Here is a 27320-nt window from a genome sequence, read left to right as displayed (position 1 = left end):
GGGAAACAAACAGCATTTAATAACTACTGTGTGCCCAGCACAGACTACGCTAAGCACTTTATGTGTGTTTTGAATGAAGAAATGTAGTGTTTGGAGGAGTGGGCTCTCTGAACCAGGCAGACTGCCTGGCACTGAGTTTTGGCTCTGCACATCGTGCATGCTACTGACCCTCTCTGTTCCCACAGTCTTCTCATATGTGAGATGGCAGAGGAATAATACTACCAGTTTCATAGTTTTAGTGGTGACTAAATGAGATAATGCATGTAGAGCATTTAGTATAGCTAATTATAGATTCTAGTACTTGTTCTGTTTTGAAAAGTTATCTATTAGTTCTTTTTCTAATTGTTATATCTTTAAATAATCCTCAAATTACAAATATCTTACGTTACAAAACATCTTTTCTGTATGAGCCTAAGAAAAAATATGATAAATACATGATGGTGACATTCTGAAGCTAAAACATTTAGTCCATAATGTAGAGAAAATATTATATATTTACATTTTAAAAGGACAGCATAACCTCAGATTTATTAAAGTCAGAGGTTGCTATGGAGGGACCCTTCCTACCTGTAGACTCTTCGTATATCATTTGCATTCGTTTGCTAGGGCTGCCACTAAAAACCACCACAGACTAGGGGCTCAAACAGCAGAAGTTCGTTGCTTCAGTCAGGAGGATAGAAGTTCTAGATCCAGGTGTCCATGGAGTTGGCTTCTTCTGAGGCCTCTCTTGTGTGGCTTGTAGATAGCTATCTTTTCCCTGTGTCTTCAAGTGGTCTTCCTCCTGCACCTATGGTCTAATTTCCTCTTTTTATGAGGACACCAGTCATATTGGAATAGGGCCCACCCTAATGACCTCATTTTGACTTAGTTACCTTTTTAAAGGCCTAACTCCAAATATATTCATATTCTGAGGCAAAGGAGCTTAGCAGTTCAACATATGAATTTTGAGGTGTCCACAATTCAACTCCTAATATCCGTTATTTATAATGTCAGGAGCACCAACTCTAGCCAATCATCACTCTTTTTATTTTACACATCTATTGCATAGTTATTCCCATTCATTTCCTTTCTAGAAAAGTGGATGGGCCTACAGGTTTTAGAGTGAACTGGAGCTGAGCTTAAAGCCAGGGGTAAGTGAAAACACACCAACCATACCATGGCTAGAAGGGCCTTTAAGTGCATGAGCTACCAGAGAAGGAGTAGTAGGAGCTGGAACTACAGTGATAATGAACTCGTTCGCTGAAGTGATTAGCCACTTGTTCACTCTGATTTGTTTCAATGGATCTGTTATGTACATGTCATTTGTATCAATCACTTGCTTAGTTCTCATACACTATAGTTTCTGAAAATGGAAGAGCAAAGTACTACATTGCCTTACAGAAAAACAGAACCCCTGTGAGACTCAATCAATGACGACAAGTGAGGACTAGAGCAAACAGCTGGCTTTTTAAACAATGTCTTCCTCAGTGGAGGTGTAAGGAGCTGCTATGCAGACTTGGCTTGCACAGGACAACTGGAAGTAGATGTAATATTGAAATTTTTCATTGAGTAACTCCACTTACAGCCCAGTTTACTGTGTCTCACAAGGAATTTGTTGTACAAAGCAACTTCTCCTCCATTAAGACTTAACAGTCTAGCAATGGGGAGAAAAAAACTTTCATGAAACTAGGCAACCTAAGCTGAAAAGTCTTTCAACACTTCAAGCACATCTCCATTCTCTTCACTTACAAATAAATTATTTTTGCCAGTCTCAACAGAAGCAAGACTTTCTTATATTCCAAGTTAAGATTGCTACTCATTTTTGGGGGGGTGGGGGTGGGGGTGGCAGGGCTTGACTCTACAAACTGGCAAAAACTTTAGGAATCGGTTTACTATGTCAAAATAAGTTCTGTTTTTCTATCTCTCAGCTTTCAATTATTTATTTGCATAATCATTAAGTAGGTATAAAAATCTTATTTCCACAAGTCAGAAGCAGTGTTTATGAAAACAAGTCAAGCCAAAGCTTAGTAAGCAGTTAATGCTTCCCCACCTCAACACCCAGAGAATTCAAGGTATTCCAGGTCAATAATTTGAATTAGTACCTATCCAAATTATTACCAGATTTCATTAAAGTAAAACTTGTAGTAATGTATATCTAAGTTTGATATTTTTGTTGTTAAACTGTGCTAATGCTCTTGAGATTCAAATTTGGGGCAATAGAACAATGCAATCACACTGGATTTAGGCCTGTCTCCAACATTCCAGAAGCTTCTTTCATATTTTCACACTACTAACGGGCTGAAGTTCTCCACTGACTTAATTCTGCACAACTTCGGAACAAAACTTTCTTTTTTCCCCCATTTTTTAAATTCCTAAACTCAAGTCCCTGTTCTTTACCACCGCCAAGGGTGCCTGGATGGCTGTCTCTGGCTCCGTCCTCACAGGGAGGCTTCTGCTGGGGGGCTGTTAATGTCCGGCTTGGGTGTCGGCTCTTTAGTTAGTGCTTCAATGGATCCATCGCAGCTCACAAACAATCACTGAGGTAAAACAGCATGATCTCCCAGTGCCTGAGAAACTTTTGTTTCAGAGGAAAATGTCAAAGCCACAGTGAATTATAATGAATAGAAGACTCTGATAAAAGAAAACTACCCCCTGCTGTGAACAACTAGGAGAGAAGTTAACCATTACAAAATAGCAATTTTGCAGGAAATTATGTCACTGATACAGAAGTTATTGGTTAACTGCACTCCGGTTTCTGGATTAATGGAAAGAGCTGCTTTAGTGAACTATCATGTTCTAATATCATTCAAAGTCTGCCCATTCTAATTTAAAAGGGTTTTTTTTTTTCCAGGCTTATAAGACCATGACTAGCATAGGAAGTAGACACCTTAATTAAGTCTAGGTACCCTAATGTCTTCTACCCACATATGTTGATTTCTAATTTAATGATAAACTAACCCCACAAGTGTCAATGATTGCACAACATAACATTTTTTAACCCTCAATTTTATGACCTATTTGATCATTTCCCAGTGACTACAGATCATTTCAGATTTTGCAGTAAAACCATACTGGATGTGAATCTGAAAAGCTCTTTTAAAAACATCTATGTAAACAAATGAAAAGGCTTTAAGAACATTTAAGGTAAAATGCAGTAAATCTGTATCTAGTAAGAACCCAGCACACTCTGTAGCCTGACTGATTTTTCCGAAGAAAAATTTTAGCCTGAAGGAGACAAATGACAAAACAAGACAATATCAGGAATTTGTTCAAGTCCGAAGGAGGAGGACAGTAAGGAAGAAACTAAACACAGCATTACATTTATTACATACTGCATGTGTTTGTCACATTTTTTATATCTCTGAAATCAGGATGTGCCTTATAGTCAAAGGAGTCTTACACTTGTCCTTGACCAGTTGGCATATTTCAAGAGCAAGTAAGAAACACGTGGCCACATAATTCGCATTGCCACACTTGAGCCAGGATATGTGCATGGTGAGTACCTCATCTGTAAAATTTCATTGACTGCTTTTTTAAAAATCCTTACCCAAGGATATATTTGTTTTATTTTATTTTTTTTTTAGTCTTTACTATATTTTTTCCATTACCATTTAGTCCCCTTATAATCCATTCCCCACAGCAATCATCACACTGCTGTCCATGTCTGTGAATCCGTTTTCCCTTTTCCTCTTTGCTCAATTCCTCCACCCTGAACAGCCTCCCCTTGCTGTTATCCTGCTCTTCATCTATGAGCCTGTCCGCATTTTCCTTGTTAGTTCAGTTTGTTCATTAGATTCCACATGCAAGTGAAGTTATATGGTATTCATCTTTCTCTGAATTTCACTTAGCATAGGTCTATCCATGCTGTTGCAAAGGGTAAAATTTTCTTCTTTCTGATGGCTGAGCACTATTCCATTGTGTAAACGTCCCATAGTTGTTTTATGCACTCATCTGATGGACACTTGGGCTGCTTCCATATCTTGGTGATTGTAAATAATGCTACAATGAATACGTGTGCTTATGTTCTTTTGGATAAGTGTTTTGGGTTCCTTCAGGTATATTTCCAGAAGTGGGATCACTGGGTCAAAAGGAAGATCCATTTTTAATTTTTTGAGCTATCTCCATACTTCTTTCCATAGTGGCTGCACCAATCTGCATTCCCACCAATGAAGCAAAAGTGTTCCCCTTTCTCCACATCTTTGCCAACACTAGTTGTTTGTTGATTTATTGATAATAGCCATTCTGACAGGTGTGACATGATATCTCATTGTGGTTTTAATTTGCATTTCTCTGATGCTCAGTGACATTAAGCATCTTTTCATACATCTTTTGGCCATCTGTATGTCCTCTTTGGTAAAGTGTCTACTCAGGTTCTTTAATCATTTTTTAATAAGGGTGTTTGGTTTTTTGGTGTTGAGTTTTGTAAGTTCTTTGTAAATTTTGGATATTAACACCTTATCAGATGTATTGGCGAATATGTTCTCCCATTCTGTGGGTTGTCTTTTTATTTTGTTGATGATTTCCCTTTCTGTGCAAAAACTTTTTAGTTTGATGTAGTCTCATTTCTTTTGTTTGTTTGTTTGTTCATTTGTTTGTTTTTCCCTTCCCTGGGGAGATATATCTGATAAAATATTGTGATGAGCAAAGTCTGCGATTTTGCTGCCCATATTTTCTATAGTTTTTATGGTTTCAGGTATAACATTTAAGTCTTCGATCCATTTTGAATTTATTCTTATATGTGGTGTAAGATGTTCTGGTTTCATTTTTCTGCATGTATCTGTCCAATTTTCCCAACACCATTTATTAAGTAAACTATCTTTAGCCCATTGTATGTTCTTGCTTCCTCTGTTGAATATTAATTCACTAAAAAGGTATGGGTTTGTTTCTGGATTGTCTATTCTGTTCCATTGATCTGTGTGTCTATTTTTATGCCAGTACCATGCTGTTTTGATTACTATGGTCCTAGTTTCATATTAAGTAGTGCAATTTCTCCAACTTTGTTCTTCTTTCTCAGGATTGCTGGTGGTATACAGGGCCTTTTGTGGTTCTATATAAATTTTTGAAATATTTGTTCTAGTTCTATGAAATATGTCATTGGAATCTTGATAGGAATGGCATTGAATCTATAGATTGCTTTGGGCAGTAGAAATATTTTAATGATATTAATTCCTCCTATCCTATAAAGATGGTGTGTGTTTCCACTTACTTGTATCTTCTACTTCTTTCTTCAGTGTCTTATAATTTTCCAAGGACAGGTCTTTTACATCCTTGGTTAAGTTTATTCATAGGTATTTTTTGAAGAAATTGTGAATGGGATATTTTTTTAATTTCCCTTTCTGTTAGTTTGTTATTGGTTCTCTATGTACAGGATCATGTCATCTGCAAACAATAACAGTTTTACTTCTTTCTTGCCAGTTTGGATGCCTTTTATTTCTTCTTCTTGTCTGATTGCCCTGGCTAGGACTTCCAGTATTATGTTGAACAAGAGAAGTATGTTGTTCCTGATCTTAAGGGGAGTGCTTTAGTTTTTGCCCATTGAGTATGATGCTGGCAGTGGGTTTGTCATATATGGCCTTTATTATGTTTAAGTATATTCCCTCTGATCCCACTTTTGCTAAGAGTTTTTAGCATAAATGGGTGCTGAATTTTATCATATGCTTTTTCTGTATCTACTGATATGATCGTGTGACTTTTACCCTTCGTTTTGTTGATGTGGTGAATCACACTTATTGATTTGCGAATCTTGGACCAACCTGGCATTCCCAGAATAAATCTCACTTGGTCATGGTGTGTGATCTTCTTGATGAATTGCTGTACTCGGTTTGCTAATATTTTGTTGAAGATTGTAGTATCTATTTTCAATCAGTATGTTGGCCTATAACAAATGAAAATGAGGATACAATAATCCGAAATCTGTGGGACACCGGGAAAGCAATCCTAAGAGAGAAATTCATAGCATTGCAGGCCTATCTCAAAAAAAAAAACAACAAAAACAAAAACAAGAAATAGCTCAAATGTACAATCTAACATTACTCTTTAAGGAACTTGAAAAAGACCAACAAAACAAGTCCAAAGTGAGCAGAAGGAAGGAAATAATAAAGATCAGAGCAGAAATAAATGAAATAGGGTCTAAAAAATGATACAAAAGATCAGTGAATCCAAGAGCTGGTTCTTTGAAAAGATAAACAAGACTGATAAACTTTTAACAAGGCTCTTCAAGAAAAAAAAAGAGAAATGACCCAAATAAATAAAATCAGAAGTGAAAGAGGAGAGATAACAACTGACACCAAAGAAATGCAAAAGATTGTAAGAAAATATTGTGAACAACTACATGCCAAGAAATTGTACAACCTTGGCCAAATGGATAAATTTCTAAAAATGTACAATCTTTCAAAACTACATAAGGAAGAATCAGAGAATATGAATAGACAGATTATACCTAGTGAAATTGAAGCAGTAATTAAAAAACTCCCAACAAATAAAACCCCTGGACCGGATGGCTTCACAAGTGAATGTTACCAAACACTCTGAGAAGAACTAACACCTCTCCTTCTCAAACTGTTTCATAAAATTCAAGAAAAGGGAAGGCTCCCAAACTCATTTTACATGTCCAGCATTATACTAATTCTAAAACCAGAAAAAGACACTACAAAGAATAAAAATTACAGTTCACTGACTTCTAAAATAAAATGTTCCTGGTGTTGAGTTATATGGGACAACTGTAATAGAATAACAATAAAAAAATTAAAAGTTAAATTAAAGTTAATAAAATAAGATAAAATAAAATAATTCTTAAAGATTATACCATGACTTAGCATTAAAACAAAGATCAGTTTCGGGAACACCTTAACCAATATTTTGTCCCATTTATGTACAAGAATGTGATATGATAAAAATCCATGTCTAAGTAAGTTCAAAGGAGCACTTTTAATAAGTATAAAATTTAAGTTATAAGAAAACATTATGTCATTTCAAATTTGAGATTTATTTCAAATTTTTTCCTTTGTTCGGGATATATAACATAATGGTGCAATTGTAATCAGAGATATCTTAGATTGGAAGTAGTAGTATCACTCCAGTTTGTAGGGTCAGTATTCATAAATCTGTCCCACAGCATTATATCGACAGCTGGAACCCCATCCCCCCGCAAAACACACACACACCGACTTGATCTTCCCTGACAAGTCCATGCCCCAGGTGCCACCGTTATTTCTCCATCTCCAAAATCAGAGTCTCCCAGGAAAGGAGGAGGCAAAGCCAGAGGCTGCTTTGTCAGGGTCCAGCCATCATCTTCTACTTTCACAGCCAACTTTGATTATCAGATATTGTGGAAATCAAAAGTAAGTTTACCTGGTATAAAAACTAGCACTAGGATATTAACCAATAACTATTACATTTAGGATCATAATCAGATTACCAAAGATTGATTTTATTGTTGCAGAAAAGAATAACATAGCTTAGAAATATTCCAAACAAGGGGGTTGGAAACACAAATGGGCTCTAGCTAACCCCCCACCAGGCTATGTCTGGAGCCCATTCCCTGCACTTTCTCGTAAGTTTAAGTTAATGCCATCCTGTATCACAATTTGGATCCTATGAGGCCTGTCCTTAGACTTGAGGGTTATTATGTTAAAGATGTATGGATGTGTCTCTCTCAAAAGGTTCAAAGCTTCACTTCAATGTTTGGTAAACTGGAGAAAGTCTAGAACATTTCCAACGTTCATGGAAAAAACGAAATTAAATTCTTCTCACATTATCTTACATGACTCACATTTGAACACGACTTCCATTGTGTTGGCAGAGGGGGTAGAAAATACAGTGGTTTGTGCTAGGACAGGCTAGTTTTAGAAGAGGAATATGGTAAAATTTAACAAATAGCATATCATGTCATACAAGTTTTTACTCTATTTAACTCTATATCTCCTAATCTAAACTACTTTAGAGTGAATTTTTATCAAATTTGCTATGTCATTCATAGCTATTGTCTACAATCTAGCATATTAGTGTAAGAAGTATGTGCACATATATTTTTAAAGCATTCAGATAGGTGTGCACTTATTAAGGCCATCTTCACAAGCCAAAATTTTGAGCACTTTGACAGACACTAAATCTTTATGAGAAGAAAAATTGCTGCCTTATACTTAATACCTCAATACACTTGTAGATAATACATAAAGATGCAGCTGTACCAACTGTCAAATGCCACCATATACCATGTGTTTTCTTCAAGCGACAGGATGTTAGTTTTAATACCTTTATTCTGAGTTCTTTCCAACAACTGTGCGGTGCAGCAATCCTTCTTCTACAGGTGTTTACACTACCAATTTCAAAAAGTATAACTAATAAAATGAATGCAGTAACAGGTGGGCATGAGCTCAGATCATAAGAATGGAGACGTAGTTAGATTCTTAATGTAATTTAGCTGTGATGGTTTATTTTCCGTGTCAACTTGACTGAGCCAGATTACACAGGAGTTCCGGGTGCCTGTGAGGGTATTTCCAGATGAAATTTACTTTCAAATCAGTGGACTGAGTGAACTGTTATCATCAGTGTTGGTGGACATTGTCTAATCATTTGAGGGTCTAATTTTTTAAAAAAGGCAGAAAAGTAACAAGCAAATGAACAGAACAAACAAAAACAAACTCATAGATACAGACAATAGTAGGGTGGTGACCAGAGGGAAGGAGGTGGGGGGAGGGTGAATTGGGTAGAGGGGTCAAATATGTGGAAGTAGACTTTGGGTGGTGAACACCCAACTGAGTACACAGATACTGAATTTATAATATTGTAAACCTGAGATTAATACAATGATATTAACCAATGTTGCCTCAATAAATTTTATGTTTTTTAAAGGCCAAGGCATCCCCCCTTTTTTTGCTGCCTCACTGTTGAGCAGAAACATCTTATCTCCCTCTCCTGCCCTCAGACTGGCGGTCAACGCACTGGCTCCCTGGTTCTCAGGCCGCAGACTCAGACCAAAGGGCGCCACCTGCTTTCCGGGGTCTCCAGCCTGCAGAGGGCGGACCTTGGGACTCAGCCTTCACAACCGTGTGGGCCAATTTCTCAGAATAAATCTTCTTTTATCCTCCTGCTCGGTTTCTATGAGAAATCCTGATTAATATACCAGCTGTGTTTCTGATTTCTAGATTTGAAATTACCTGCATCAGTTCTCTCTAACAAACATGTATTAAAACAGTTACTATATAAATAAGCAAGCATAGGAATAGTGCTCCCTCCTGTGGCCAAATCCCTTGAACATTTTCAAACAGGAAAGCCATCTCTTGCAGCCCCAGTAGGTCATGGGCCCAGACTCCGGAGAGGCCCACTTACAGAGCAGACAGCTGCTGTGTGTGAACAGGAACACAATTCTAAAAGTTGGGCTTTCAGTTTTGGATAATGAACACTAATAAATCAGGACACATGTTTAAGTCAGAACAACATGAAGAAAAATGAAACATAAGTCAGTGCTGGAGTCTGGTAACATTAGATTTGCAATTTTAATATCCACCATGTGTGAAGAAAATGTCTTTCTACATTTAAAGGGACATGTCATCTAAGGGGGAAAATGCTCTTGATGTGTGTGGATTCTTATTATTGTTATAAAATACAGTGGTTCTCAGTCTGGAGTGATTTTACTCCCCAGAAGAGAGTGGCAACATATGGAGACATTTTGGGTGTCACAGGTTGGGGGCAGGATGCTACCCGGACCTTGGAAGTGAAGGTCAGGGATGCTGCTAAACACCCTGCAAGGCACAGGACAGCCCTCCACCAGCCACTACCCATCTGGCCCGACATATTGATAGAGCTGAGGTTAAACACCCCGTAGGAGAATATTCTATTATCGTTGTCATTCATGTGCAGTATGCAAGCCTTCATCTTGGAAACTGTACTTATTAAATGCAAAACTAAATACAGTTTGACAAATTGCAGTAATAAAGTCAGAAATTCAGGAAAGATGATTCTTAACTCAGTCTCACGTCTGACTAGGTTCTTTCAGATTATATATTTTGTCGTATACTGTGATACAATGTTTAGTCATTGTTTTGAAAATAGAAGATGTATTTGAGTGTTTTGGTTGATGGCCACCACTAGATATAAATTCAGATATTCTTGTCCTTTGAGGAAATACAAAGGAAGTGAAATTGTTCAAAATAACTCCAGGTGGGTCTGAAATGTTTTCATTAGAAAACCATGCCTGCTGGTGACAGGTGCGTTGAGAGCAGGAGAAAAGACAGAGAAGAGAGGAACCTAGTCCTTTGGGGCAAAAAGGGGATGAATCTGAAAGTGATCAGGAGGGTCACTGCCTGTATCAAAGAAGCAGCAACTAGATGAACACGGGCTGGGGGCCGGTGGGGGTGCTGATGGAGGCAGGGGTGGGAGGGAGGGCTTCCGGAGAACCCATGAACATGCCCACAATGAAATCAGCTTTAAAATTTGCACTGCCACGAGAGCACAAGATGCCACTGTTTAAAAAACTTTGGTTCATCCTTACTAACAAAGTCAAAAACAATAGCCATGGAGTAAGAAAGACAAAAGGAGGAGGAGCGGGGAGACTGCCAGGAACCTCTGCCCACACCAAAAATTCCTATTTGCCCTCAGGCCCAACAAGGAGAGAGGACCAAGTCTTTCCTTTAAACAAAGATTGAAGTGGCAATTAGCATATTGGATCTGACACTGCAAATTACTAAACTGAAACTAGTATATAGAATGATGCTTTAAATTACTGAATTGAGACCAGAATGAACATAGGACTGAGACACCAGAAAAGCCATGGAACCTGTCCAACTTTTCAAGAGGCAGAAGGACTAGCCCCACTCAGCTGGTTTAAAGGGACAAAAATAAAACAGCTCCTGTGGTTATACCTATTGAGTGCTACACCTTCCATGTACCTAGTCATGTTTCAAATGATCAGTTATATAATCCAGGTTGCACAGAGAAGAAGGAGCATCCAGAAAGGGTCTGGTGGGAGAATACAATGGTTGTGAGTGTAAAGTCTCCAAGACTCTATGGCCAAAGTGAGTTTCTGAGGTAAAACAGTTCTGAGTGAGAACACAATCCAGAGTGTGAGGCTGAGATTAGGTAACCAATGTGCTTTGGAGCTCAATAGTTAAAAAAGAAAGTAAAGAACATTAAGATTAAATTGTTATACAGGTGCAGAAATCTTCCAGGATCCTGTCATGGCTTGGGATAAAAATTAAAACTGTTATCCAGATCCCATTCCCTCCCACCCTACAAAAACTGCTCCTATCACAATCACCAGTAAACACCACATGTCATGTCCAACAATTCTTATTTCACATCTTACCTATCAGTAGCATTTGACATAATAGACCATTTTCTCATTCTTTTTTTTTTTTTTAATATTTTATTTATTTATTTTTTAGAGAGGGAAGGGAGGGAGATAGAGAGAGAGAGAGACAGACAGACATCAATGTGCGGTTGCTGGGGGTTATGGCCTGCAACCCAAGAATGTACCCTGGCTGGGAATCGAACCTGGGACACTTTGGTTCCCAGCCCGTGCTCAATCCACTGAGCTACGCCAGCCAGGGCCATTTTCTCATTCTTGAAACACTTTCTTCACAAGGTGTCAAAGAGCCCACCCTCCCTGATTTTACTTCTCTTTCCTGGCCTCTTCTTCTTCTTTTTTTTAATCATTGTTCAAGTACAGTTTTCTCCATTTTACTCCCATTCCAGCCCACCCACCCAACCCTCCCCACTTTCCTCTCATTACCACCCTCCTCCTAGTTTTTGTCCATGTGTCCTTTAAATTTGTTCCTGTAAACCCTTCCCATTCTCCCCTGAAATTCCCTCTTCTCTCCCCTCTGGTCACTGTCAGTCTGTCCTCTATTTCGATGTCTTTGGTTATATTTTGCTTGTTTCTTTGTTTTGCTATTTAGGTTCCTGTTAAAGGTGAGATCATATGGTATTTGTCTTTCACTGCCTGGCTAACATAATGCTTTCCAGCTCCATCCAAGCTGTTGCAAAGGGTAGGAGCTCCTTCTTTCTCTTGGCTGCATAGAATTCCATGTGTAAATGTACCATAGTTTTTTGATCCATTCACTTACTGATGGGCATCTAGGTTGCTTCCAGCATCTAGCTATTGTAAATTGTGCTGCTATAAACATTGGGATGCATAGGTTCTTTTGGATTGGTGTTTCAGGGTTCTTAGGATATAATCCTAGCAGTGGAATTGCTGGGTCAAAAGGCAGATCCATTTTTAGTTTTCTGAGGAAGTTCCATACTGCTTTCGATAGTGGTTGTACCAGTCTGCAGTCCAACCTACAGTGCACTAGGGACCCCTTTTCTCCACAACCTCTCCAACACGTGTTGTTTGTTGCTTTGTTTATGATGGCCATTCTGACTGGTGTGAAGTGGTATCTCATTGTGGTTTTAATTTGCATCTCTCTGGTAGCTAGCGATATTGAACATCATTTCATGTCTCTTTGGATCCTCTGTATGTCCTCCTTGGAGAAGTGCCTGTTCAAGTCCTTTGCCCATTTTTTCATTGGATCCCTTGTCTTCTTAGAGTGTAGTTGTGTAAGTTCTATATATATTTCGGAGATTAAACCCTTGTCTGAGGTATCATTGGCAAATATGTTTTCCCATACAGTTGGTTCTCTCTTAATTTTGATACTGTTTTCTTTAGCTGTGCAGAAGCTTTTTATTTTGATGAGGTCCCATTTGTTTATTCTTTCCTTTATGTCCCTTGCTCTAGGAGACAAGTCAGTAAAAAAGTTTCTGCGTGAAATATCTGAGATTTTCCTACCTATGTTCTCTTCTAGGACTTTAATGGTGTCACATTTTATATTTAAGTCTTTTATCCACCTTGAATTTATTTTTGTATAAGGTGTAAGTTGGTGTTCAAGTTTCATTTTTTGCACATAGCTGTTCAGTTCTCCCATCACCATTTGTTGAAGAGGCTATTTTTACTCCATTTTATGTTGCTGCCTCCTTTGTCAAATATGAATTGATCGTAGAGACTTGGGTTTATTTCTGGGCTCTCTGTTCTCTTCCATTGGTCCATGTGCCTGTTTTTATGCCAGTACCAGGCTGTTTTGATTACAGTGGCCTTGTAGTCCTGGCCTCTTCTTTTCAGATTCTTCTGCTGGATGCATCTGCTCTCTTGAACCATTAAATGCTGGAGGGTCTAAAGCTCAATCATGGGAACTTTTCTCTTGGCTGCCTCACTTCTTAAGAAATCTTACCCAATCTGATGGCTTCAAATGCTTCTATATAGTACAAAATGTATGTATCTAGCTCCAAAATTCCCCTCAAACTTCAGACTGATTTTTTTCACATCTGTGCTTAGTAGAGCTCTCAAGTTTAACATGTCCAGGATCAAACACACGCCAGAACCTGCTCTTCGTCTAAACTTGCTCCTCTCCAAACTCCTTATTTCAGTAGATGGCCCAGTTGTTGGGCCCAAAATTTTGGAGTTAACTTCTATGCCTCTTTACTTACATCCCACCAGCAATTGTCAACCCAGCCTTCAATACGCGGCACCAAAGCCCATCCTGTCTCCTCTTCTCCATCACCTCCACCTCAGCCCAAACCACCCAATCATATCCCTGCTTCCACAAACCTGCCTTTCTGTAATCTCTTCCCAACATAACCAGAACCATCAATTTAAACATAAGCCACAGAACTGCATGGAACTGCACAGAGAACCCCAAGCAATGTGGTACTGCTAGGGGATGAACGTGAGTGAGGGGAGGAAAGAAGGTTTGATGAGTCTGAGAGCAGAGACGCCCAGCCATGCAGGGCCCAGCGTGCCTACCTGACGAGCAGGTGTCTTTCTGTAGTTATATCTTTACCGCTCACCCTCACTTTGTAGAGCAGCTTTTGGAAAATGCTATCCTGCCCTGCTTGTGCTCAGAGGAGTGGAAGGAAAGGGGCTTGTTTCTGTCTCGTACCTCAGAAGGGTCAGGAGCAAACGTGAGAGTTTCAGGGCTAGGCTTAGTGGGGGCAGCAAGAATCCAGTGAGAAAACCCTTATGGGGTGGTGGGACACAGGGACACTAAAGCCACAATACTCCCTTCTGAAATGTAATCCTAGGAACACAGCTCTCTAGCCCAGAGGGACTTTCACTTTGGTAAATGTTTTTACAAAAGGTTATGTGTATTAAATTGCATTATTTATGGTACATAGTCTTTTGTATATATCAAATATTACATAATAAAATTATAAGTAACACGTTATATATGTAACATAAGCATGTAATAAGGCATAGTAACATGAACGCCCTGACCCCACTGCCCAAGGTAAGAACTAGAACATTACAATAATGTTCTCCCAAACACAAGCCCTGCCAAACCTTCTGTCTCACTCGGAGGTGACCACTTGTTTATGTTTTGTTTACCAATCTCTGGCTTAAACATGCTTATCTCACATTAGTTTATTCTTTAAATAATGTGCTTTGTTTGCTTTTGGGGGGATAACATAAAAATGGTAGCATATGATATAGAGTCATCTGGAATTTTTTTCAGTCATCATTTTTTTTTTCATGTTTAGCTTTAAAAGTGAAGCAGGTCCTTTGTAGACTTAACCAACCAATTTAATCTGACTTTCTGACTGTAATATGGAAGAGCAGAACCATCAGATTCTGAGTCCTCACTTTCTGTTGATGAAAAAGTGTTTTCATTGCTAGCATCTGAGTGCTTGGTCTAACTTGTGGGCTTTCCTTGGTCCATGTCCATTTAGTCAGACTGTAATGCTACCTGCACACCAGCCAGATCTCTAACCCCCTAGGTGTCAGCGTTTGTGCAGGGGAAGCCCTTCCATAAGTGACCTCAAGACACTTCCTACTTTCCTTCACCAAGTTTTGTGCCTGTCTCTAGGACACCTCTTGCTTTAGCCTTTTACGTCCACACAAGTTTTCGGAAACTAATTTCTTTTTTCTGTGTCCTTCAGTGAATAACAAGAGTTCTCAGAGCATGGCCTTAGGAAAGCCTCCAGAATGACTCTGGTAGGCTGAAGACAGAGTGGAAGGCAGCACCTGACCTGACCCTTCTCATGTGTTCTGAGGAACATAGGTCTCGTATTCATTTCCTAAAGCTCTGCGACACATTGCCCCAAATTTGGTGACTAGAAATGGTAGAAATGTATTTTCTCACAGTTCTGGAGGCTAGAAGTCTGAAAGCAAGGTACGGTCAGGGCCACAGTCCAGAGGCATCAGGAAGGGAAAGTCCACAGCACTCCTCCACCTGTATATGCACCACTCCAGCCTTTTCCTCTTTATTCCCATGGCCTTGGTTTCTGTGAGTGCCATGCGTCTTCTCCTGTTCTGTCTCTTGTAAGGAGACCTGTGGTGGGATTTGGGGTCCACCCTCATCAGTACAGGATGATCTCACCTCAAGATCCTTTCCTTAATTACCTTTATTCTAAAAAAGACTCACATTCTAAGGTTCCACATAGACGTATCGAGGGGATTATTTACCTCACTGGAGACCTGCAGATGTTACTAAAAGAAAATGTCCTGTGGTTAGATAAGTCTTTTAAATATTCTTCTCTGTATCTGCCTTGGAGCATCACACGGTTTATCACTATATTAGAGACTGGATCCCTGTGTGTATGTGCGCGCGCACGTGTGTGTGTGTGTGCGCGCACACTCGTGCCACAGGTGCCAACGACTATCACACAATGGGAAGTTTTGGGAAGTATTGTTAGGGACCATACATTTTTCAAGGACAGGGTCAAATTAGTGTGTTGTAACTGGCAGGGTCTTAGATGGAGTGTGCAGAGTGATTTCCAAAGCATCAGGAAGACTTCCTCCTCCATGCCTGCTGGCCTGGCAGGTGCTACCTCAGATTCCTTGGACAAGAAAGCCTTTGAGCCCACATTGAAGGAAAATCTATGATACAAATGCCTTGAGTAATATCTCCATGCTAAGATATGAATGACTAATACTGGCTTCCTTTTTTAGCAAAGCCATTGATCGAGGGAGTAAAAGGCCTAGGACCCAAGGCCACCAGGGCGTGTGAGACCCAAGGGGGCCACGAAATGGCAGGACCGGGATTCCAGAGGCCAAACTTCTGCCTCTTTTTAACCTTTTCAGGGTGAAAAATAGGTTGGGTTTTTTTTCCACACAATTCAACACACTTTATGGCTGGAAGTGCTCATCTGTGTAACCTAAAATGTAAGACTACATTTGCATATGACACCAATAATTGATACATTAAGATACCATTTGTTTTTGCTTCTTGCCAAATATCTAATATAAATATCAGAATTTTTAATAGGTGCAAGTATCAACTTTTAGAAGGCAGGTTGAATTATTTTTCTACAATTGTGTGGTATTTGATTACCTGTGATTTTTTTCTCTCTTCTCAAGTCAATGGATAACCTGTCCATTTGGATTAAATGTGTAACGTAAAAAATAGGAAAATAACCACCAACACAAAGGTGCTGTGATTTTTAAAATTCCTACATGCAAATCTTTTGAGGGGGAAATATTCCCATTTCTCCTGAATTTTATCAGTCCAAGAATCTTACCTGTTTCTGTCCGTCTGTGGGAAGAGGAAAAGGGGAGAGTGAGGGAAGAGAAAGGAGAAGGGGACGTGGTGGGATGAATGGAGAAAGAGCAGGGAACAGAGAATGTGGCAGCCTCGTTGCCAGCTATAGGGCACCAGAAAGCTCCTTTCTCTCTGGGCGTCTTCGTAAAATAAGGGAGGAGAGTCACATTCTTCTGTCTCCTTCCAGTGCTGAACTTCTATTATTTAAAGCACATAGCATAGGTAAAGAAACTGTAACAGAAGCAAATGACAGAGATGAGCAGAAATAAGTGAAATAGAAATGAAATAAGTGAAATAGAAGTGAAAACATAAGAGATGCTTCATAAAGACAAGATTTTTTGAAAAGAATGAAAAGGAAAAAGGCAAGCCTGTGTCAGACAGATCAATCAAATAGGTTAGAGATAAAATATGCAAAATACTTGGCATATATGAATGACACAATTACAGGTGATATGACACCACCTCCCTACTTAGCTCTTCTTTTTCTCTCCCATCTTCCTTACTTTTCCTTCCCTTATATTTTATTTTTATTTCTATTTTCACCTTTATTCTATATCCACGCATTATATCTGATACTTGCACTCACTGTGTTAGACACCTGGGGGTAATAAGGAACCTAACATCCCTCAGACCAGTGTTCTAACGAAGCCCTGGCACTGAGAACTAATGCAGTCCCCACTTTCTCACAGCAGGTGGCGCTAAAAGCCAGTGGATATGTAGTCAGACTAGCCTTGTCCTATGGATTTTTTCCGTTGATTTGAAGATCTCTTCCTCCAACTTTTAGTTGTTGTTTTTAACCGGTTCTTGAAACGGAAAGGAAAGAGGGAGATCCCGATTTATTTTTCCGCGTATTTGTGCATTCATTCGTTGATTCTTGTATGTGCCCACCAGAGATGGAACCCACAACCTTTAGAGGACTTTCAGAGGACGCTCTAACCAACTGAGCTACCCTGCTAGGGTTTTTTGTTGGCTTGTTTTTTGTTTTGTTTTTTTTACATTTCCAAAATTGTCAACCATCTTACACTCAGTATATGGATTTACTGCAGAGTTGTATGCCCCCTGAAAGATGTTATTAAACTGATGTTGCTTCTTATTAAATTTTAACATTGTCTTAGAATGGAGGACATTCAATATAAACCCTAGCACTATCTGGAATCAATTAATTACCTGTAGAGACTATTCAAAACCACTGAACATAAGTTCCTACTGAAGAATCAAAAGTGATGCATTGTGTAGTTGTCTGAGAATCATGCATAGAAGCTTTTGTTTGGACAGACCCAGGTGTTTGAAACCAGGCTCTGACACTTACCAGCCCTCTGATCATGGGCAAGTTTCATATCGTGTATAAGCCTCGGATTCCTCATCTTTCAGATGAGAAGAATAGCTAATTTGGAAGATTGTTATTGTATGGCTACCCCATAATTTGGCTCAAAACAGTTTCAGTAACCTCCAGCTAGTGTTACATAATTTTAAAAAGCTTAGTTTAACAATGAAACACAAAACAAATCCCTATTAATTTACAACAAATAAGGAGCATGCACCTGTGCTACTCGGGGAATTAGCTGGACTGCAGACAGCAGATGTGGGCCCTTGCTGGCCCTCACCTGGGCTTCGTCCTGGATGGCGCTGCTTTGTCCCCTCCATCCATCATTCCCCTGCAGTGTTTGTGAGACAGACCTACTGAATTCCACTCCCTGGAGGTAGGACACAGAAGGTCTTTTAAACAAGTTCTCCATATTTTTTGTAGGAATGCTAAATATAATAACTGACTTAGAGTGTGATTTCCTACAGACTAGTGTTAGGATCATATTAATTTAGCTCAATTTCTGTAATACCTGAACAATATAGTTATTTTTATCTGTTTGTTTATTGGGTAGAAAGACAAAACTTAAGGGCAGCTCTGCTTCCCTCTGTTTTCTCTGCCTCCCTCTATGTGTGGTTCATCTTTCACAAGTCAGCTCCATTGGCAGTGGCTTCTGCCAGCATTAGGAGTGGGTTTTGAATTTACAACTAAAAGATCAATCAGTGCTGGAGATCTCATTCACACCATAGTGATTATATAATCGACAGTACTGAATTATACACTTAAAAATTGCTAAGAGACTAGATCTTACATGTTCTCACCACAAAAAAATAATTATGTGGTGAGATAGAGGTGTTAGCTAATGCTACAGTGTTAATCATCCATAAGTGTATCTAATCAATACATAAGTGTATCAAATCAACACGATTCTTAAACTTGCACAATGTTATACATCAATTATATCTCAGTCTTAAAACATGTTTAAAAAAAATGAACATGTCTTGCACGAAGGCAATGCCAGTGATAAAGTATCATCTCTTTCATGTGCAATAGTCAGAAAATGAGAATTCTAGATAGATGAGTAAGAGTTTTGGATAAATGATGTTTAACTTTTAAAATGTGAACAGTATTTTAACACTTTTTGATGAAAATTATTTATTCCACAAATCCTGTGGGAGGCTCTGGGTCCCAGGCTCAGGCTCTTTCTCAGGACACAGAACAGAAGGAAGAGAGCGCATGGTATTTGGAGCAGAGAGAGCCAGCTGGACCAGCTCTCCACACACAACAAGGTTTCTGGGAAGAGCACCTCCCAGCCCCCTCCAATCCTCTCAGTCATGACTGGCATCTAGGCTCTTCTGGCTGCTACTCATGCAGTTACTGGCCAGACCTTCAAGGCTCTAGTGATATTTATGATGTCCCTCAAAATATCAAGTTGTTTGCTGAACTTAACTTTCTTCCTCTTCAAATATTTTCCTGGAAGGCAACTTAAGGTGTCAAAAAGCTTGAAAACATAGCTATGTGTTCACACACATATATATACAGACACATGCATATATATATTTGGTGGCAGGTCTAGTAGCACTATCTCTTCTGTACACTTGGTCTACCTACCACACGAGGTCAAAATAGTTTTCTAGGACACAATGAAATGACAAGAGACAAGACCACAATTGGGTGAGCCACACACAGCACTGGATGTGGCTCAGGGTGGGGCAGGAATGGACTCCAGGCTGAGGGCATTTGCAGATGTAAATGGATACTGACCACCCAAGAACAGCTGTCATTGTCTCGTAGCTTACAACACTCAGCCTGTGGGAAAATACACAAGTACCATAGAATACTGACCCCTGCACAGGTTGGCCATCCTGTGTACATGCTGGCACATCTCTTTACTTTCGTGGTATATCATTGCAGAGACAAATGGCATTCTAATGACAGAGCAGCATACCTGCTTCAAATGGGGGAGTGATGAGTGTGTCTCCACTTTTTAAGGACACAAGGCCATTATTAGAAACACAAATTACTGTGTGGTGCGTAATTCTCACTTTGAGAATTATTGTGAGAAGTGTGTGGGGGGAGGTGGGGGCAGGCCTGTTTGTCCCACATCCAGTGTGGCCCAGCCCTCTCTGTGCCTCGTGCCTCTGTCCCACTTGTGGCTCTGGTCCTACTGTGTGTGCCTTTTGCTCCTTCTGCCCTCTTTCCACTCCCTGATATCCCCTTCTGGTTTACTAGCTCACAACTTTTCTTTTTTAAATTGAGATGTAATTGACATACAATATTATATTCATTTCAGGTCTACAACCTGACTTAGTATTTGTGCATATTGCAAAATGATCACCACAGTAAGTCTAGTTAACATCTGTTATCATACATAGTTACAGAGATTTTAAGATTTACTCTTGGCAACTTCCAAATATGCAAAACAGGACTAGTAACTAACTGCAATCAGCATGTTGTACATAATATTGCATGACTTTTTTTAAAATAACTAAGTTTGTACCTCTTGACCCCCTTCACCCATTTGACAACCCTTCTTTTTTCTTTCAGCTCTCATTCTGAATTTTTAAATCTTAGCTACATAGTTAGAGCCATTTCTAACCAATGAGAATGAGCGCTCTATTTTAATTAAGACAATTAAATTAATTCTTCCTTGCCCAAACCTCCTCTTCATCTTTTGATGATTTACTGATTAGTATTTATTTCCAAAGGCATAGAACTGAAGATAAAAATATACATAAAGATATTGAAACATCTACCAACCATAAACAGCATAGAACCAAAAGCATTTTTCTGTGTGTGTCTGAACAGCATGCAAAGGCTGTGGAACCAAGTCTCACATTTATCTCCCCCTGTGACGTGTAAGTTTTATAATGTTCTTTCCTACAAGTGCTTTCATCTGAGTATCTCCAGCTCTTCTTGGGTTGTTTGTTTGTTTTAAACCGGTTCCTGTACTCGAGGCTTTTCTGGGTGCTTCTGAGTGAGTGGCTGTTCTAGACAGTTAAGGGTGGCAAAGGCCAGAGAGCAGGTCATAAACTCCATTGACCAATGAAGCAGTTCAGTGTGTTTCTCAAACTGAAATTAACTGGCTTCAGGAAGAGCATTCGAATGGGCCTCAGGCTCTCACACTGTTCTAGCTTGCAGATCTCTTGTTATCAAAATGCAGAAGTGACCTGAATAAGCAAAGGTGGGGACCATCTGTCAGGCAGGGTGAAGAGCTGCTCATAGCTGGGGACAGTGAACTCCCTCCCACCCCTCAGGCTCTGAGGAGAGTTAGGGGGTGGCCTCCTCTACAGTCTGCTTGCCCCGCACCACCTGGCACACCACAGCCAGTCCCTCTGGGACAGGGGCCCGACCAGGACGACGAGAGTGACACACACCCATGGTGTGCGAGAGCGAGTACCTCCTTAGGTTTTGCACCCTCAGCACCTCACCAAGGTTTGTTCTGGCCCTGTGCTGGGGACTCCCAACCATCCTTGCTCCCAATATTGGAATTTGACCCTGAAGATGGAGCCAAGTAACTTGAAAAAGAACACATGATTCTCATATTCTAAGTGGTTATTAGGTACATAACACAAACGTCTTAGAGAACTCTACCCTCCTAGTTACAGCCCAGGTCTCTTGGGCAGCAGTTTGGTAGGCTAATTGTGTAATTAAATGAAACCTCTCAGGATTTCTTATCTGGAGTATAGGAAACTTCTATTGTGTTGTGTTTGGATGTGCTTTCTCTCAGGAAGTAGGGAGATGCAAAGTGAAACTAAAGCGGGACGGGAGGAAGGGGAACCAAAGGTGGTAATAGAAATAAAGGCACTGATTTTACTGAGCAATGCAGGGGAAGGCCCCCGTATTGAGGGAATGAACCGTGGTGAAAATGTGACTGCTTTCAGACGCAGCTGCAATTTTAAACTGAACCCAGCGGGGAGCAGTCTTGATAAAAACAGTCTGAACAGTTATCTAAATGTAAATTCAGGCAAGAACACATCGGATTCTGACTAGGAGAGGGAGGAGACTGCCACTCAGGAAGTGCTGGTGTTGGCACCCGGCCGCACCCTAGCGGTGACAAACGGCAGTGCACTAAGGGGGCGCACTTCCCTGGGGCAGAGTCAGTAATTGCAGTGCACATTACACGCACAGGAAGTCGACATGTGTGATAAAGAGAAAGAATAAATAAACAATAATAAGTAAAATGAACCCTGTTGGAATAGGTAAACAAACATATAAGGTAATGTAATAAATAATAGTAATAAATATAGAGGAAAAATCAATAGAGATTCTCATCTCACACCATGGCTTCAAATATGGTCCTGATGAATTAAACAGACATTATATCACAGAAAATCTTCATGGGTATAAGTTCTGGTATTTGTCAAATTTCTAGAAGATGAAGGGCTAAGTTTCCAAGTGACAGGAAGAAAACCATATTGCAAGAAACTTGACTATAGAGCATACATTAAGGTAACATTATCTGAATTCAATGACCAGAGGGGAGAGGGGAGTGGATTGTAGGGGAAAAGGGTGAAGGCTTTACAGGAACAACTATAAAGGACACATGAACAATAACAAGGCGGGTAGGAACAGGGGAGGGAGGTGGGGAGGGCTGGGGTGGAGGGGGAAAACGCAGAAAACTATGCAACTGTCCCAGACCCCAGCTCATGGGGTCCACAGTGTTGTAGCTGAAACAAAAGAAATTCACACGGACTACCGAATCCTGCGGAGAAAAAGGGCGAGTGGCTTCTCTCTCAAGGGGAACAAAAGCCTCGGCCCTAGCCTCGATGAGTTTTTATTGTTTTTCTGGACACATTACATGATGGTCCTCATTTACTATGCACAGGTTCACTTTAGGTGGTTACCTTTTACAGAAAACAAAGGAGCCAATGCCACTAATCACATCACAGAAGAAGGATATTTGCAAATGAAAAGGAAAAAGTGGTTGAACCGGTTACACTTATTCTTGGAAGGTTTAGCATGGATTTTAGGAAGTTACTTTGCAGTAAATGTTCTCAATTCAGGGTGAGAGAATTTTAGCAAAAGCAAGTCTCACAGCAGTCTAGGTACAGAGCAGGCCTGATTCCCCACGGGAGAACCTGTCCGTGGGTGTGGGTCCTGTGCATCTCTGAGTGGGACCTGGGCCCACACCATGCAGAATGTTCTCCTATATTGAACAACAATAAAAAATGTTTTAAGAAATTAAATAGGAGATCATTATATTTGTTACAGAGTTTCTAAAAACCTTAGTATCTTTATTCTAAGGCAGGATCAGGAAAAACAATAGAAAAATGGGCAAATGAAAAAAAACTGACCAATTCACAAAGGAGACACACAAAGAAATACACATATGGAAAAATATCAACTCCTTACATGAAAACAACAGTGATATAGCATAAACTGATGTGAGCATTTTAAATATACACATTTTAAAATAAAATGATCCATTGCAAGACAGACTATGATGTAACAGGTAGGTTCATACTTAGAAGAAATCGGTTTTGATTATCTTTTGAGCACTATGACTCTCCTAGTATCCCCTGTCTCCCTCTGCGTGCGCACCACGGGAGGGCTGGCTCTCAGGCTGGCTCTCAGGCTGGCTGGCCCCTAGTGAAGGTACCTCAGTGCAGCCTCCAGTGAAGTGCAGCCTCATAATTAGCAGCCCAGTTCCAAAGTTATCAAACCTCAGATCTGCTCTGTCTCTTGCTGGTTTGGTGACATTGGGCAAGTTACTAACTTGCCAGGCCTCGGTTTTCTTATCTGTAAATGGGCATAATAATACCTTCTCCTTTGCAGTGGGAATTAAATGAGATTGTATATGACAGACTTAACAAAGCCCCTGATGCACAGTAAGTACTTAATAAATGCTAGTTGTAGCTTTTCTTCTTTCCGGTCTTCATCCTAAATTTCCCACTTTCAAAAATATTTGTTTAGCTGGGTTTGCTTTTATAAACTGCTTCAAATTCTTTTTGGAACAAGGTTGCCTATAAATTAATAATACATCTTGGCAGTGTCTTCTTAAAGATTTGTATCAATTCATGATGTTTGTGCCAATATAGAAGAGTAATTAGATAGGGGGCTTAAGACTTGGAAAATTTTAGCTTAAGGTAAATAGCCATAAATCTAGCAGGTAATGTGTATGTTAAGCTTTTGTTTCAGAAACTACAGATAAGGCCCATCCTGGTACCTGGGAAAAGCAGCCAACCTCCTGGGGTACAGGCTAGAGATGACCACCTGGAGACATCCATACCAGGAAGAAGCAGGCGACTACCCCGCCCCCTTGGAGACAGCTAACTGCCCAGGCCAGGAATGTTGCAGCTGCTGAATCTCAAAGCCCTCACGGCACATTGTTTGTCCTTCCCCACCCCCCTTATAAAAAGATCTGGCCAGGAAAGAAAGGAGAAGATGGTTTTGTTAGGGTATGAATTCGCCATCTTCTCTGGATCACCGGCCATCTGAATAAAGCGCCCATAAAAGATTCAATCACTGTCATTGCTTATTGTATTTGGTAATGACAGGCAGCCCAAACACCAGTGTCTTTTCCGGTTACAATAAGTTCACATCAATCCTAAGACTTAAAATGTTCATTACGTTTAACACAGCAATTACATTTTTTACATACATAAAACAATTTTACATACATAAAAAAGCTCGTTCACAAAATATTTGTAACAATTAAAACTTGAAAAACTCTGAATGTCCTTTAAAAGAGAAATGATAAATATTCCCTCAAGAAAATTGTATGCAGTCATTAAATAATGTTTTTTTTTAATTTATATGATAGCATGGTAAAAGCTTAGGGTATACTACGGGGGGTGAGGGGAAATGATTTACTTATTCCTGTCTGTAATATGACTATAGCAACCTGTGATAATCCACAAAGAAAAAGACTGGAAGGAAATATACTAGCAAGTTAACAGATCTTGAGTGGAGAAAAAATGCATGATTTTTAAATCCCGTTTTTCCATGCGTTTCTGTAATTCCTGTCTTTCTTAATAATGAATCCTGACCCCACACACAATGCCACTTAAATAAAGTCCAGGTTCATAACTCTGTGGATAAACACAAAGGAGAGCTGAGTGTGATCTGTTGTTTTTTGTTGTTTGTTTTTTTTTTTTAGAAAGGCTGTCATCATTGTTTCATGAAATGCGATTGCCTTCAGGGTAAGGGACCAGCTTTGGGGCAATCTCGTGTAGGTTTCTGTCAGTGGCCTTGCTTGGACTGATAAAACGAGAGAAAGCAGAACACCTTTAGAGAACAGGGTGGGGAAGCAGATTGCGTGCCAGTCACAGAAGTTCCAAAAGTTCCAAAAGCAGGGAATTCCAGAGCAGAATTCATTGCCTGTTTGGGGGGGAATCTCTCAACCTTATCTCTTTACAGAAGTTGGCAAAATTCAATTAAAGCATGTTGTTACTGTCATTCATGTTTTAGAACTGTGTTTTTTAGCCTAAAGTCATCAAATCAAAAACATTTTAGAACTCAAAGACAGAATTACATGCTTTTAATTTTTATGCTGTGCTTTGTTTTTTCTGATTATAAAATTCATATATACAAAATGTATGAAGTAATGAATTTTTTTATAACCCAGTGCCCAGAGCATGACCCTATTAGGGGGATCTCTCCTGTGAAATGTCTCACTCCCTCTCTGATAGAGACAGTGCTACCATTTCTTGAGTGATTGCCAAGTGCTTGGCACTGCTTGGAGAGCTTTACACGAGTTAACTACGTTAACCACACAGCATTCTTCTGAGGTGATTTAATACTTATCCCCACTGCACTGATGCAGTTCAGCTTCCGTCCAAGACCATGCTGGTGGGGAGGGGCTGAGCCAGGACGCAGAGCACAGGGGTTCTGGCCCCACGTCTGTGCACTCAACTTCGATATATCCACAAACACACATTCACCAAAGTGGGATCATACTCTATCTAATACCTTATAACCTGCTTTTTCTTTTTAATGTAGGATGTGAACATCCTTCCAAATCAATACGGGTAACTCTGCTTCAGTATTTTCAATGGCTGCATCATATTTTATTTCATGAATATCTCGTAATGTATTTAAACCATAATCCATATAGTTTGGGCATTTAATTTTTTTACTATTGTAAACAGCAAAGAACAATCATCCTAACATGCAAATGAGCATTTGAGAGATGATTTTATTGGGATAAATCCTTAGAAAAGAAACGTCTAGGTCAAAGGGAAGATTTTTAAGGCTTTAAATACTTGTCAAAAGACCTCAAGAAAAGTTGTGCCTCTACATTCCCTCTGGCAGCACAGGAGGCTGTGTTTTCTCCACATTCTAGTGTGTTTTACAAACTTTTGCACTTTGACTTAGTATAAGAAGTACATTTTATACAGCAATTCAGTATACCCATGCATTCAGTATACACACATATTCAGTATACACACACATTCAGTGTCACACACATTCAGTGTACACATGCATTCAGTATACACACATTCAGTGTACACACACATTCAGTGTCACACACACTCAGTATACACACGCATTCAGTGTACACACACACTAAGTAAACTTCACTGCTTAGATTAGATACAATGTCCTTTTCTCTCCTCTCCTCTCCCTTTATTTCCTTCTCAAAAATCCTTAAATACCAAATTATAGCCCACTGATTACATGACCCACGAATGGGTAGTAAATCAGTTTGAAAAATCACTATGTCAGTGCTTACATATTAACATTCTTTCTAGTATTTGTGTATCTAACAATCTGAGAAAATGAGTAGTTTTTTCCATTTTAACTTCTTTAATTATTTAAGAGGCTGAACATTTCAGAAAATCATGTTTCTGGAAAGAGTAAACTATAATTCATTGTCTCTCAACTTCCAGTGCACATTAGAATTTTTTTAAAAAACCTCACCCTTTACTTAATTTCTGAACAAAATAATCCTTAGAAATTGGGCCCAGATATTAAAATGTGTGGCCAAAGCTGAGCACAAATGTGGTAGTCAGTCATCGTATAAATTAGAGACTTACATGATGGTGTTGTATGACTTACCTAAGTGTCACTTTGTAAAACTGCATTTGGTCTCATATCCCTTTGAGTTTGACATTTATTTTAAAATTTATTTGACAAGAATTTGAACAAATAAATATGAATAACTTTCTAAAATATTCTGTTTAATCATGAGTTCTGACTTATTAAGCATGTGTCACTTCCCTGAGTAACTCTTTATTTAAGTCCCCTAATATTTTTTGCAAGCCTACTATGTGCAAAGTACAGTGTCAGACCTGTGGGGTTAAAAGATTCACCATATACTAGGAATTCTACTCATGCAAATAACTATCACACCATGAAGAGAATGATGATTTCATAATCATAAATTTAGAGATAAAACCTCTAAAAATTGTGTTTTCAGTATCTTTATAGTATAGCTCATTTACGACAATTTTCATTATTTACACCAAAACAAAACTAGAAAATTTTGGAAACACTTTTTGGCTGGTTAAAATAGACTTGTCTGCCCTTTAAATACTACATATTTTTAAAACATCAGAGTCATCTGAAGGTTCCAGTTCAGG

At 39.4% G+C, this 27320-nt stretch overlaps 1 protein-coding gene across 1 annotated transcript in view; it reads right to left on the bottom strand.

Annotated features, from left to right (window-relative positions):
- DCDC2 (doublecortin domain containing 2) overlaps positions 1 to 2593 on the bottom strand; it is a 183771-nt gene extending 181178 nt beyond the window's left edge. The window contains exon 1 of the mRNA XM_036026448.1: positions 2377 to 2593. The gene's annotated coding sequence lies outside the window, so the exon portion shown is untranslated. The remainder of the gene's footprint in view (positions 1 to 2376) is intronic.
- Positions 2594 to 27320: the final 24727 nt, after the last annotated feature.

This window comes from Phyllostomus discolor, chromosome 5 (genome assembly GCF_004126475.2).
Source record: "Phyllostomus discolor isolate MPI-MPIP mPhyDis1 chromosome 5, mPhyDis1.pri.v3, whole genome shotgun sequence".
NCBI lineage: Eukaryota > Metazoa > Chordata > Mammalia > Chiroptera > Phyllostomidae > Phyllostomus > Phyllostomus discolor.
This window is presented reverse-complemented; position numbering and strand designations above follow the sequence as displayed.